At 38.8% G+C, this 13,644-nt stretch overlaps 1 pseudogene; it reads right to left on the reverse strand.

The window, feature by feature from the left end:
- Positions 1 to 7,773: 7,773 nt before the first annotated feature.
- LOC693498 (mitotic checkpoint protein BUB3 pseudogene) lies at positions 7,774 to 9,373 on the reverse strand (annotated as a pseudogene).
- Positions 9,374 to 13,644: the final 4,271 nt, after the last annotated feature.

Raw genomic sequence — 13,644 nt, forward strand, 5'->3', positions numbered from 1 at the left:
TTGGCTCCCAATGAGACCATGATCTCCAACATTCTTTTCAGATGTAGCCAAAGAGGAAAATGGAAAAGGAAGACTTCCTAGAGGGCAAAGCTAAGCCCTATGGAGAACAATGAACTGTAGACGCATTCCTGGGGGTGGGTTCAGAGAATTATCAAGGAACATCCCCCACCCTCAGGGAAATAGAGGTTGCTTACAACTTCCCAGTGGGATTTCAAACTTTTACAGACCATAACTATTGTATCTCCTGGTCTTCCCTCTTCCAAATGCCAACACTTATTGTGTTTATCCTGAGCCTGCTCAGTCACTGTATATTGGACGTGCATGGGGTCAAGAAATGATATAGTTTGCATCTGTGTCCCCACTGAAATCTCATGTTGAATTGTAATCCTCAGTGTTGGAGGTGGGGCCTGGTGGGAGGTGATTGGATCATGGGGGTGAATTTATCATGAATAGCTTAATACCATCTCCTTGGTGCCATTCTCATGACAGGGAGTGAGTTCTTGTGAGATCTGGCTGTTTAAAAATGTATGGCACCTCCCCCGCCTTTCTTGCTCCTGCTTTTGCCATTTGATGTGACTGCGCCCCCTTTGCCTTCTGCCATGACTGGAAGCTTCCTGAGGCCTCCCTGAAGCAGATGCAGCTGTGCTTCCTGTACAGCCTGTAGAACCGGGAACAACTAAACATTTTTTCTTGCAAATTACCCAGTCTCAGGTATTTTTTAATAGCAATGCAAGAACAGCCTAACACTAAAACTTATTCATAGGTCTCTAGACCAATGTAAAGACTGTCATAAACTCCCACTCTTCATTGAGCTTGGTGCCATGAATAATAGGGTTATCTCCTATGGGGATAGGTAAGTGTGTTCTGTATGTGGGCACTGAAGAGAAGTAATTGTAATATGTGCTATCCTTCCCTGGAAGCAGATTATACATTCCCAACCTACTGATGTCAGGCTCATACACGTGACTTTCTCTGGCCAATGAAAGAAGTGACATGAAAAGAACCACAGCTGAAGCTGACCCTGAAGGGCATAAAGCACAAGCAAGAAATAAACACTGGAGTCACTTGTTATAGCAGTGTAGTTGGCTGTCCTGACAATATATACTAATTATGGTATTTAGTAAACGTTTATTGAATTATCGCCATATGCCAGTCACTTCAGGTGCAAAGTGGTCTGAGGAAAGAACAATTGCAGCAGAGCAAATGGGCAACTAGTTATTCCCGGCCTAAGTGCAAAATATGTGCTGAGCATTCAGGATATGGAACTAGAAAAATAAATGCATTTGTATTGTTTAGTATCAATCATATATACAATTGTGTGTACATGTATTTCATATATAGTATATCTGCTTAACTGTATCAGAAGTTCACTCTTTAAACTTGTAATAAAGCTTCATTGCACCATTTTAAAAAAAGAAAAAAACATGCAAAAGCATCCCTAGAGCAGCGGGCAAGCCTGGCTGCCTTTGTTGCTGCTATTTTCGGCCTGCCCTGCTTCTGTCAGACTGGGTCAGCGCTGAATGCCAGGGGCAAGATGGTGTCCTTGGCAGGAGCAAGGCCATGAGGCAGAGAGGTTTTAAAAAGAATGCATGCCTAAAGGACTAAGAGGATGTGTAATGAAGTAATTCTTACTTTAGAAGCAATTGTGTTGTGAACTCTTAAATGTCAAAAGACTGAATTGAGGAGATACCACAAATGCCCTTGATCAACTGAAATAAGAATAATCGGCCGCCTCGGCCCTTCTTTCAAAGCATTTTAGCCTGGGCACTGTAGTGCTGATGGTGCGTACTCCATAAAGGTCAGTGCTCACTAGATCTTTATTTGGAAAGATTATCTAAGCATCAAAATGTCTTACATTTCAATTTAAGTGACAAGGTCAGAAGGAAATCCTAAACTACAGATTAAATGAATGCCTCAGAAGGATAAGAGAGAATAATTTTGATTCTTGGGTTAGCAGAATCATTTCCAGAATTCATTAATTCACATTTCCAGAACTGTGAATTAATGGTGATACATTCTAAAAAAGCATTGCTTTTTTGTTTGTTTGTTCCTTAAGGTTTTGCTAAGGAATTGGGATGATTATTATATAGTTTCTTGAATCTAGGTGAAGGGTGAAAGATGTAATCTGATATCCTCAATCAGCGCCTTCCTAGATTTAGTATTGGCCAGGATCTGCTGATACAGTTCCAAGGGCAATTCCAGATGGTGGAAGTTAAACTCAATTATTGCCCATACTCCTAGTTTGTACACTGACTTCTTCAGAATAGTTCATCACCATATCATATACATGCCTAATCAGCTTTTTAAATATTTTATTTTCAATGCTCCTTTACAGTAAGTATTGTCCTGGAACAGGTTATATTTCATGTACCGCCAAAGATAAGTCTCAGATCACCTGGCAGGTCTTAACACATAAGTCTGAAGTCTGAATTTTGCATGTCCAAACTGCATAAACACCAGGCAATTGTTTATTTCTTGCCCCTGGTTCTGGAAAAGTCAAGTCTTTTTTGATAGGCCTCCATTTGAGAGCCCAAGCTGCAGACTCCAATTGTGATCTCTCCGCGTACCAGAACATTGAAGTGTTTCTCCCACACAAAGGTCATAACCAGCCCCTCTTCAAACTGTCCTCTTCTTTTGATCAGTTTTTGCAGAAGGTCTCTCCCCTTGTAATTGTAATCCCATTCATTCATGTGTTTGTTTGTTAACTCACTGGGAGCAAAGCAGTTTATACCAAACTGGTTGCCTACAAACAAGTTTTCTTCTTTCCACGCTGCTTTTGCTCTGCTTTCTGTCTCTGTCTCTTGAGGTTGGTCCCAGCCCACTAATGCTGTTTATCATGCCTGCTGAAACTTCCTAGGACTCTGGGGCTTTTCCCAGCTTGATCCATACTTTTTAGTCTCAGGTAACTATTCATTTTTTTTCATTCATCTTTCTTAATAATTTGGCTGGGAAATCCTAAGAAGACAGGAATCTTTCATCTGTTCTTCATTATAAATCAAGGCTCTTTTCCTTTGTAATGTATTTTAAAAGGAATCTTCCCTTGATTCATCCTGGATTTCTTTTAGCTTTGGCTTCTGCTTCCAGTGTTTTTCTGGCTAATTGACCTAGTCTTTTAATTCATTTTGATTTCATTCTGTCCGGAACTATAAAAATTGGTTGAAGGAGTCATATAATTTTACTTTAATTTCCTTGTGGACACGGTGAGGTGGCTTGCACCACCTGTAATCCCTGTGTTCTGGGAAGTCAAGGCAGGGGGATCCCTTGAGTCTAGGAGGTCAAAGATACAATGAGCCATGATTGCACCAGTACACTCCAGCCAGGGCAACAGAGTGAGAACCCATGTAAAAAAAATAAAAAGTAAAAAATGTCTTTGTTCATGAATTGACTATCTGTTTGTGCATGAAGCCTTTATTTTCCCCATTGGACTACACACCATACCTTGGTTACATAGAAGTCATTTTTTATCATATTATTAGAAATTACATTATTGTTGTTCCCCTTTCTTGAGCACATTATCACATGCCAGACCTGTGCCGAGTACTTTGTAAATATTTGTCCGTGTTTTCCTTGGAATACAATAAATAGGCCATGAAGATACTTGTTACAAATTAAGATCAATGTACAAATACATTTCAAGGGTGTTCCTTATTATATTAATTTCTTAGCTACTTAAGTACGCTGAAAAATTCCAATTTCCTAACCTACTTAACCAGAATTTCCCCCAAATTAATACGTATTGACATTTCACAAAACCAGTCTTTTTGTGGAATATACTTTGGCAATGGCAACCTTGTGTCCATTTTTCATTACAAGAAACCAGGAAGGTAGATGTCAGTCAGTATCCTCACTTATAGATGTATGGATAATTTCAAAATGATTAAGATCCTTATTCAGTTGTTCAAGTAGTGAAATAACACAGTTAGGAATCAAATGTTGAGCTGTCTGACCCCAAGGCCCATGATCTTAATTCCTCTGTTATTTTTACTTCAACATTTCTAATGTTGTAGAAAACCTATTTTCAGCCAGTGATATTTTTCTGCCATTTAGCTTTCTGAATTCCCACAAACTGATCAATTTGGCATGCACTATTTGGATTTGAAGGAAGATAAGATTTGCAATGCTTTGTGTTCTCCTTAGCCAGGTTTTCCCTTCACCAGAACACTTCGGTGACATTTATCCATTTTGATGACTCAATTCAGTGGTGTTCTGGAGCAATCTCATCCTGGCTCCTGAGAACCAGTTGTAATATTTCCAGGAATTTTCTGAGCCAGTTGATAAACACACCCTTAACTCAAAATTAAGCTATATAAACCTACAATTAAATTTTATATTAAAAACAAACAATAATTGCTTCAAACTCATCAATTCCTAATTATTTTACTCGTCCCTACGTGCTTGAGGGTTTTTTACGTCCATTGTGGCTGTTTGGTAGAAATGCTATATAATTGGTAGAAATGCTATATAAAAATGTGCTCAACACATCTCTTTCCATAACATTGATAACTTGAAATTGACCATGGTGGGGGTATTTATACCACACACACACACACACACACACACACACACACACACACAAATGCAAACTTCACAGATCACAGCTTGATTTATTGTTTTGTTGATTGTCTAAACGTGTACCTTCCTAGATGGTAGCACCAAGGCACATGTGGCTATCAAGCACTTGAAATATGACTAATACAAATTAAGATGTGTTAGAAGTATAAAATATACATTGGATTTTGAAGGCAATATGGAGAAAGGCAGTAAAATATCTCTACTAATTTGTATATCTACTACAGCTTGAGATTGTACTATTTTGAATATATTTGTTCAAATAAGATATATTATCAAAGTTAATTTTAATCTGTTTATTTTTAAAATAGATACTAGAAATTTACACATACATGGCTCACATAATATTTCTATTGGACAGTGGCCTAGACTTTAAAAAGTGATGATGGAGAAAAACGTTAGCAATACAGATTAAACTTAAAAGTATGTTTTTCCTTTACTCATTACATTGTGAATACTGCGTACACACACACAGACACAGACACACACACACACAGAGAAATAATTTTCCAGTATTTAAAGACTGTTATCTGGTTTAGCAAAGAAGCTACTCACATCATGGCCAAACAAGTGAAGTTTTGACATATATATTCGTTGTTTTACTTTAGTCTTACTTATTAACATAGATGAAAATATGAACCAGCACTTATTTTAAAACTATATTTATTCATAAATTGCAAATGTAGATTTACTATGTATGGATGTGTTTTGGCAAACATCAGTGAAAGCATCCCATGAGGGTCAATTGGCTACATGTAATTTACAATAAAAAGTGCTTTGTAGTTTATTATTTGTAAGTTTTGTTTGATACATCCTTTATATCAGTAACATTTATAATGTGCATATACATAGACATGTACTTTTTTTCTATAAGCAAGTTATTAAACATTTACCAGCACACCACTGGTTCAACTCCAGCCCTTTTATCAGCTGCCGTTGTCCATCAACTCTTCATTCCTGTAAAATTAGCATCTTACAACACATCTTTGCATATCACATTCGCAAAATAACTATGGTCAGAAACTGAAGAACATACAATTAAAACATATAAAAACGAAGAAAATAAAGTTGATCCACATAGAAATGCAGCAAAAAGACTGATTAGAACTTAAAAATCTCAAGATAATTTTTAAGGTAAGTCAACTGTGTTCAATATAGAAAAGTAAGAAATCAAAGTTAATAAAATCACTTTTCTGACTTTTTAAATTCAACAAATGTCTTTCCAAAAATAGAATTTAAAATAATTTAAACAACTTAAATTTATTTAGGTGACATTCAGCACTTGCTGTTTTTTGACAAGGGCTGTTGTTGTTTATTTTTAGCTCAGAATCAGGTCTTTCTCTATGTTTACCTAAGCCTACTTCATTAAGTTTGAGACAGCCCATCTGTGAGAGATTGTATTCACCCTCAAAGTGCTTCATTAATTAAATTATCACACAAAAAGTGTAGAACCACCACTCTGACAAGTGCTGTGATGAGTGGCCTACCCTCCAAAGTAAGAGAAGCCTGTTCTGAGGCTGTGGAAGTGTGAGGTGTGAAGCCCTAGGAAGAAGGAGGAAAGGATGGTAAGGTGCCTTCTGGGTGCAGAAAGCAGCAGGGGAACATGCCCTGTTGGGGGAGGGAGCACCACAAACAAAAGGGACTGAAAGAGGCTTTTGAGCATAGAACAAAGAAAAGGAGAAGGAAGTTGCTTCAAGATAAGGCCAGAGAGGTAGGACGGCTCAGATCTACATGTAAACACGTTAACAGTATTCTATTTTACCTTGGGAGCTGTTAAAAGTGAACTAAATGTGACCCGAGAAGGACTCTGTACTTCTATATTTGAGTCCTTGTGGACAAACTGCAACCTAGCTTAATAGGTAGACAAAATTGAAAACCTAACTTAGGAGTATGCACCTGTAACAATAGCTGGGTCTTGGCCAATCCCAGCGCTGGACTTCAACCAGTCATACACTGCTGAGTGTTCAAACTGTGTTCAAATAAGGCAAATGCCAGCCTGTAACCAATTCAGCTGCTCTGTACCTCACTTCCCAATTTCTGTACGTTATTTACCTTTTTTGTCTATAAATATTCTTCCACCACGTGGCTGCACTGGAGTCTCTGTGAATCTGCTGTGATTCTGGGGGCTGCCCAGTTTGTGAACTGTTTGTTGCTCATTTAAGCTCCTTTAAGTTTAATTCGGCTGAACTTTTCCTTTTTTTTTTTTTTTCAAGTGTTCTGAATCTTCTTTATTAGACAGCACAGAAATAATGGGTTTAGATTATATTACAAAAAGAGCTCAAACTGTTCAGATACAGCAACTGGGCTTGCTAGGGCACAGAAGGGGGAATTCTTCAGACTACTGTACAGGGACACAAAGACTCCTCATCCTAAACAAAGTATAAAGGTACATAGAGAAGTTTCTTGTAAGACAGAAAACAGAGAAATCCACAGTAACTCTAACACAGTCCTTAAGGAATAAGCATGTATTTGTAGGAAGCAAACATAGCTTTCCATAGAGAAACCACTTTCACAGGATTATTAGGTGGACCTGCAATGAAGAAAATACAGTTCAAAAGATGGGTTCAGACTTACCCCAAGTTTTCATTGAAATGTTTAAAAAAAAGACCCTTCTCTGTATCAAAAGAATTTTTAAAAAATACATCACAGATAAAATAAATCTCAGGAAATGTCAAGGTCCTGTTCAGAGATATACATTTGCAAATTAATATAAATTTTAAAGTTTGACAACAAAAATACTGTTTGGAACTACCTAGAATAGGCCAAGCTAAGTTTGTGTTCTGTTTTAGTGTATTACATTGAAATGAATCTCATTCTCACTATAATTTTTTTCTTCTTAACCTTAATCACCAGCTGCTGGTCAACTGAGATGGACATGAGAACTATATAAATGTCAGAGAAATATGTAAACCTCATTAATGTTTCCAAAAATTCATTTAGAGATAGAAAGAGGTCCAAATAGATGCCTGTCTAAATGCACTGCAATTATGTTACAATTATTTTTCCAAATACACAGATGCGTTCTGTCTTTTCTCAACTCATTACTGACTCAAACAATTTGCCCTTCTGGGATCAATTGTTTGCTAATAAATAATCGTTTACAGTCACAAAATGATATTAGGAGGTTTTCTTATTAGTTTTCCTTCTGTACCCTAATACGATGGAAAACTAGCTGATTCCCAAGAATCTAACCTTAACCTCGCTTTGTTTAACAGCCCAGGAAATGATGAACCATCTGCTTCAGAAAATAATGGACAGCCAAGAGGAAACACTGTTTAATTGTAGATTAACCTCCTCATGAAGCAGTCTGAAGCAGCTTTAGAATTAGCAACTATAACCAGCAAAAGAAACAAATGGCTCATGAGCGTTTTCCTCTACCATTTAAGATCCAGAAAGAATGCAAAGGGATTTTTATTACATTTATCTACAAACATTCATTTCCACAGTGGAAACAAAAAATCATCAAGGTCAAAACTGATTCTCAAAACTGCAGTCACTGCCCTCCAATTTTGTTTGCCCAAATACCTTTAATGCAGCAAACCATCAAACCATCTCATGCACTGAAGAAACTGTTTATTTAATAAAAAAATTCAAAAACCTCTTTTCCATTATTTTCAGGTTGTTATAATATTAAAATTAATATTTTCCCTGGTTTCTTTAATATTAACAAATCCACCATTGGGGAGCACAAATTGTTTTATTATCATCAACATGGCACTTAAGCAAATGAAATCTTGTCAAGTACATGGTGACTTGGGTTTTGTTTCTGCATCTGTCACTTGGCGAATGAAGATACCATCTTCAGGGTGTTCCGTGTCATCCATTTCATACATATATGATGATGTTATTGCAAGCATAGTCCCATCATTACTGAAGGCAAGTGATGCGATGCTCGTGGGGTACTGATGGAACTGGCACAGTCGCTTTTTGTTAAATGGATCGCAAATACTTCCAAAGCCATCAGAACTACTTGTGGCAAATGTATTGTGGATATTGTGAAAAGAAATGGCATTGACTGGGTAAATCTACTGAATATTATTTTCTTTTAGTCTGTGACATTTGAAGGCATACTTCTTCTTCTGTACCGCAGGGTTTGGGTCCAAATACTCAACGGCCACTCGGCCTTCAATAGAACCTAATACATAAGCCTGCTTGTTTGGAAAGGCTCGTATGCAACGAGTCTGGTATTTCAGGCTGGACTCCCTGCGCTGCTGCACGTAACCCATGTTTCGTAAGTCTCACACCAACACTGCGGCCTGCTGTTCCCACAATCAGCCGGTCTCCAGACACTGAGAGGGTATATACCTTTTCAGGCTGAGAGAAGGTCCCGGCATTACAAGGAGTTCTGGAATCCCACAATTAAACTGTCTGATCCCAATTTCCAGTGACCACCACATTCACTTCTGGACAGTATTCAACACATCTGATAGGGGCATCATGGGTCCCAACAAGATTTTCTTGATCAATGTTCAAATCATGCATTTTCAATTGATGATCTAGTCCTCCACTCCAGGCATGCATTGGATGGTAGAAGGCGCAGTCCAGGACGGCGCCGGTGCGCTGGTACTTGAGCCGCACGGAGTTGGCCGGCACACCGTAGAGGCGCACGGACGTGTCCCAGGAGGAGACAAGCAGGAACTGGGAGGTGTTGGGGCTAAACTTCACCGAGGAGATGCCATCCTCGGGTGGCTGGTTCAGCTTGAACTCGTTAGAACTGGTCGTCTTGGGCTCCCCTCAGAAGCAACGTTTCCACTACTTGCCGCTCTCTGCCGCCTCCGCCGCCTCCTTGCTTCCCTCAGAGCACGCTGAAGTTTTTCTTTCATCAGAGAGATGAGAGGCCATTGAGGTGGCAGTGGCGGACGAGAGGGCAGCAGCATTGATGGACATGGATGAGAGCAGGTGTGCATTCTACTAGGTCAATGCTAACTATAGAAAAAGTAATTGGGTGGGAGGAGGTACAGTATGGAGAAAGGAGGATGCATTCTAGGCAGTTATTCCCAGGTAGGTGAGATAATATAGTACTTTGGAGTAGCGAAATAGTAGTGGAGAAGGAAAAAGTGGGTAAGTCGAGAAACTTACAGGAGGCGAAATCACCAGGATTTGATGTAATCTCTACTGAAAACAAACACCGTGCTTCTCACAGAATTAAAAAAAGCCATTGGCCAGGCCTTGCTAGGGCATGTGCAGTCAGCTGTTTTATCTAGCAATTGGAGGGAATTTGTGCTGATCAAATACTCATTTGTTGTTTCCATTTAGATCTAGAAAAAAGGATCTGAGCGACAAGCTTAGATGCATTGTCTGTGTCTCAGGAACAGAACAAAGCACACTGGCTCGGGCATGAGGAAGCCACACCCCAATCCTGCCTTTCAGGTGCCAATGGAGAACAACCCCTTCAGCCGAACCATGGTGCTTTACATCTCTCTCCAAACTCCCAGATCTCCTAAGCGGAGATGGTTGATTAAGGCTCTTATCTTTCACGTTCTAAAATCAATTTAATGTTGTTCAGAGCCAGCAATATTAAAATATATTTGTATTTTGAAACAAAGTTAACGTAGAGAAATGAAAAATAAAATGTTGAGACTTTTACATTTAATTGCAGATATAATTATGTGTTCTGTATGTTACTTAGTTTTCTATCTTAAATAGTTTGAAGGTAAACACGTTTTTTACTTTTTTTTTTTTTTTTTTTTTTTTTGAGACAGAGTCTTGCTCTGTCGCCAGGCTGGAGTGCAGTGGCGTGATCTCAGCTCACCGCAACCTCTGCCTCCCGGGTCAAGTAATTCTCCTGCCTCAGTCCCCCGAGTAGCTGGGACTACAGGCGCGCGCCAGCACGCCCCGCTAATTTTTTTGTTTTAGTACAGATGGGATTTCACCATGTTGACCAGGATGGTCTCCATCTCCTGACCTCGTGATCCGCCTGTCTCGACCGACCTTCCAAAGCACTGGGATTACAGGCCTGAGCCAACGTGCCCGGCGTACTTTAAAAAAATTTTTTTTAATTGGGAATGTTCTCTACTAAAAAAAGTAACAGCATTCACCATTTTCCTCAATCTTGGATGTCAGATCTCTCTCTCCCGGTGAAACAGATTTTCTAATCTTTCCATCTGCTGTAAAACTTCAAACAAACAAACAAACAAACAAAAAACCAGATTGGGCAACAAAGTGAGACCTTGACTCTTAACACAAAAATGTTAAAAATTGGCCGGGCCTGGTGGTGCGTGCCTATAGTCCCAGCTACTCAGGAGGCTGAGGCGAGAGGATTGCTTGAGCCCAGGATTTCGAGGCTGCAGTGAGCTACGATTTCACCACTATACCCGAGCCTGGGCAACAGAGCAAGACCCTATCTCAAAAAAAGTTCTTCAGAAAAAATATATATACAAGTGTTTGCATAGAGAGTACCGAGATATGACAAGTTACTCAATTTTATAGCCTTCAAAAATCAATCACGCAGTAGAACTCTGTAGGTTTCCACTTAAGTGATATATAATACTGCCAAAAAAGAGAAATATTTATGGCAGTTTTTTAAAGTTTGCTTAAATCTGCTTTTTCCCCCACATTGAAAGTCATCCATTTTGTTCTATTTAATTAGAACATGATGGGCAAAAGTGTTAACCTTTCCTCAGGTAATTGTTCATCAAAATCATCATGTCATTGTGCCATGTGACAAGTTTCATGTTTGATTAGAAAAATCCTTGGGCTAAAATTAATTTTTTGAGATAAATGTCACTGTGATCGTAATGATTGTACACCAGATTTGTTTGCTCTTCAAATTCAATATGCACCATGCATTCTCTACACATACTGACCTGTTTCATGTTATCCTATATGTTGTAGGAAGGCAAGGCCCAGCTGTGCTGTTGTATGTCAGGGAGCTTACAGAGCAGCTCTAAAGAGGGCAGTCATTTGGGCACTAATGGAATAGGAAACAGGAAATAGAGCCTTCGCTATCTCAGTGGACATACTTTAATGATACCTGTATTTTTTTTGTGACAAGGCAAGAAACAAGATGGTCAATAATCACTACAACAGAATATAATTATAGAATAATTTTACTTGTAGTGCATATTGTCGAAAATCTTATTCTAAAGGCCTTCTACAGATAATTAAGGTCATAGCAGCTGTTGACAAATAGCAAGGAGAAAGGAATGTTAGCTATTTTACTACGATGTAATGGATGCCTTAGAAACCTGGATGAAATAAGGATCTCTGAAACCAAGAAGGTACATTTCCGCACTCATTGTTAAAGGTGATGTGATTACTTTGGCAAGTTTCAAGGCTTTTTCTAAGGTAATAATGATATTGAGAGAGGTGACATATTTGATCAGTTACTAAATGCCACGTCTTCTTCTTAAGACTCTACACGCTTTGTCTTATTCATTCGTCACAACAAGTTTATGAGATGAGTCATATTATTAACCTCTTTTTAGGTAAGAAAATGGGGTACAGAAACAGTAAGGTGCAGAGTTAGTGCCAGATCCCAAAGATAAGGGAAGTAAATGGCATGTTTTCTATTAGTTGAACCAATTGCTTATAAATATGTTGTGAAATTGTGAAATATACACACGTTGTGAAAAAATCATCATGCAAATTTCAGCATTTTGTAAAAAGACGTCCTCTTGTTGATTATTATAGAAATCTATTCATGCATGTTTCATCACTGTTGTGCATCTGTGTGTGTGTTTGTGTGTGTGTGTGTGCATGTGCGTGTGGCTCTTGCTGAATTGCTTGACTCTGAGGAACTGCTTGCTCTTATATAACTTCACTACATAGGATTACACTTCTGACTACAGGTTTTGCAGTTTATATCACCCCAGTAGTCAGTGAGGAAAATATTCAAAAGAAACACATAGAAATACATCCTTTAATTTGCCCCTATTCATTCACAAAGGAAATTAAATTGTCTTCCAAAACCTGAATGACAGACAACAGTTAAGAGGAAATAACACAGATTCAGGAAGGTTAGAGAATACTGAGTCACACGTTTAAACAACTAAGCATCATTCTTAAAAAGCATTATTGTGACCAACCTAGAAACCTGTATAAATAATTCTTTGCTTGCTTTACCAAGAGGTGTAATTGAAGTCAGAAGCTCTATAAATAAGAGTGCTTTTTTGTTCTGTGCCTTGAACTGCCTATTGTGGATACAATTGTATAAAACCACATGTGCTGTTTCCCACTTACCCTGTTAACAGATAGCTCTGTTTATTCTCATTAAGAAAAAAAAAAATCTATAGCTACATTCAAATGAACAAGTTGAACAAGTTTAAAAACTAAATTTTAACCATTGATATATCTTAACTGAATCCTAACCATTGATATATCTCCTCAAGAAGATGGATTGCCCTCTTATCTAAAGGGACTGGTTATATAATCTGTCTTAACCTCTTGGGTGAAGTGAAGGCCGGGCTCTCTTAATCTCACACTCTGACTGTAGGGTATTTCTTCCGTTTCTTTTGTGCTCCTTTGCTAAGCAATGCCAATCTAATAAAACTCATCTAAGTCAATACACTAACATTTCAAGATATTTTTAAAAAGCTTTCATTGTATGATCTACCAGTGAGGTGCACACATATTCACACTTAATGTGCTCTGTGAACACACAGATTTCTTTTTTTTTTTGTTTGTTTTTGTTTTTTTGAGACAGAGTCTCGCTCTGTCGCCCAGGCTGGAGTGCAGTGGCCGGATCTCGGCTCACTGCAAGCTCCGCCTCCCGGGTTCACGCCATTCTCCTGCCTCAGCCTCCTGAGTAGCTGGGACTACAGGCGCCCGCCCCCTCGCCCGGCTAGTTTTTTGTATTTTTTAGTAGAGATGGGGTTTCACCGTATTAAGCAGGATGGTCTCGATCTCCTGACCTCGTGATCCGCCCGTCTCAGCCTCCCAAAGTGCTGGGATTACAGGCTTGAGCCACCGCGCCCGGCGTGAGAAACAGTATAGTGGAGTGATTAAGAAAAGGGCTCCGGAGGAAAACTTTCTGAGTGTGAATCCTGCAACTGGATTTGTAAACTTGGTCAAGCTTTTTAAATCGTTTGAGCCTCAGTTTTCTTACATTTAAACTTGCAAAACCAGTAAAGACAA

The sequence above is a fragment of the Macaca mulatta genome, chromosome 8 (assembly GCF_049350105.2).
Source record: "Macaca mulatta isolate MMU2019108-1 chromosome 8, T2T-MMU8v2.0, whole genome shotgun sequence".
NCBI lineage: Eukaryota > Metazoa > Chordata > Mammalia > Primates > Cercopithecidae > Macaca > Macaca mulatta.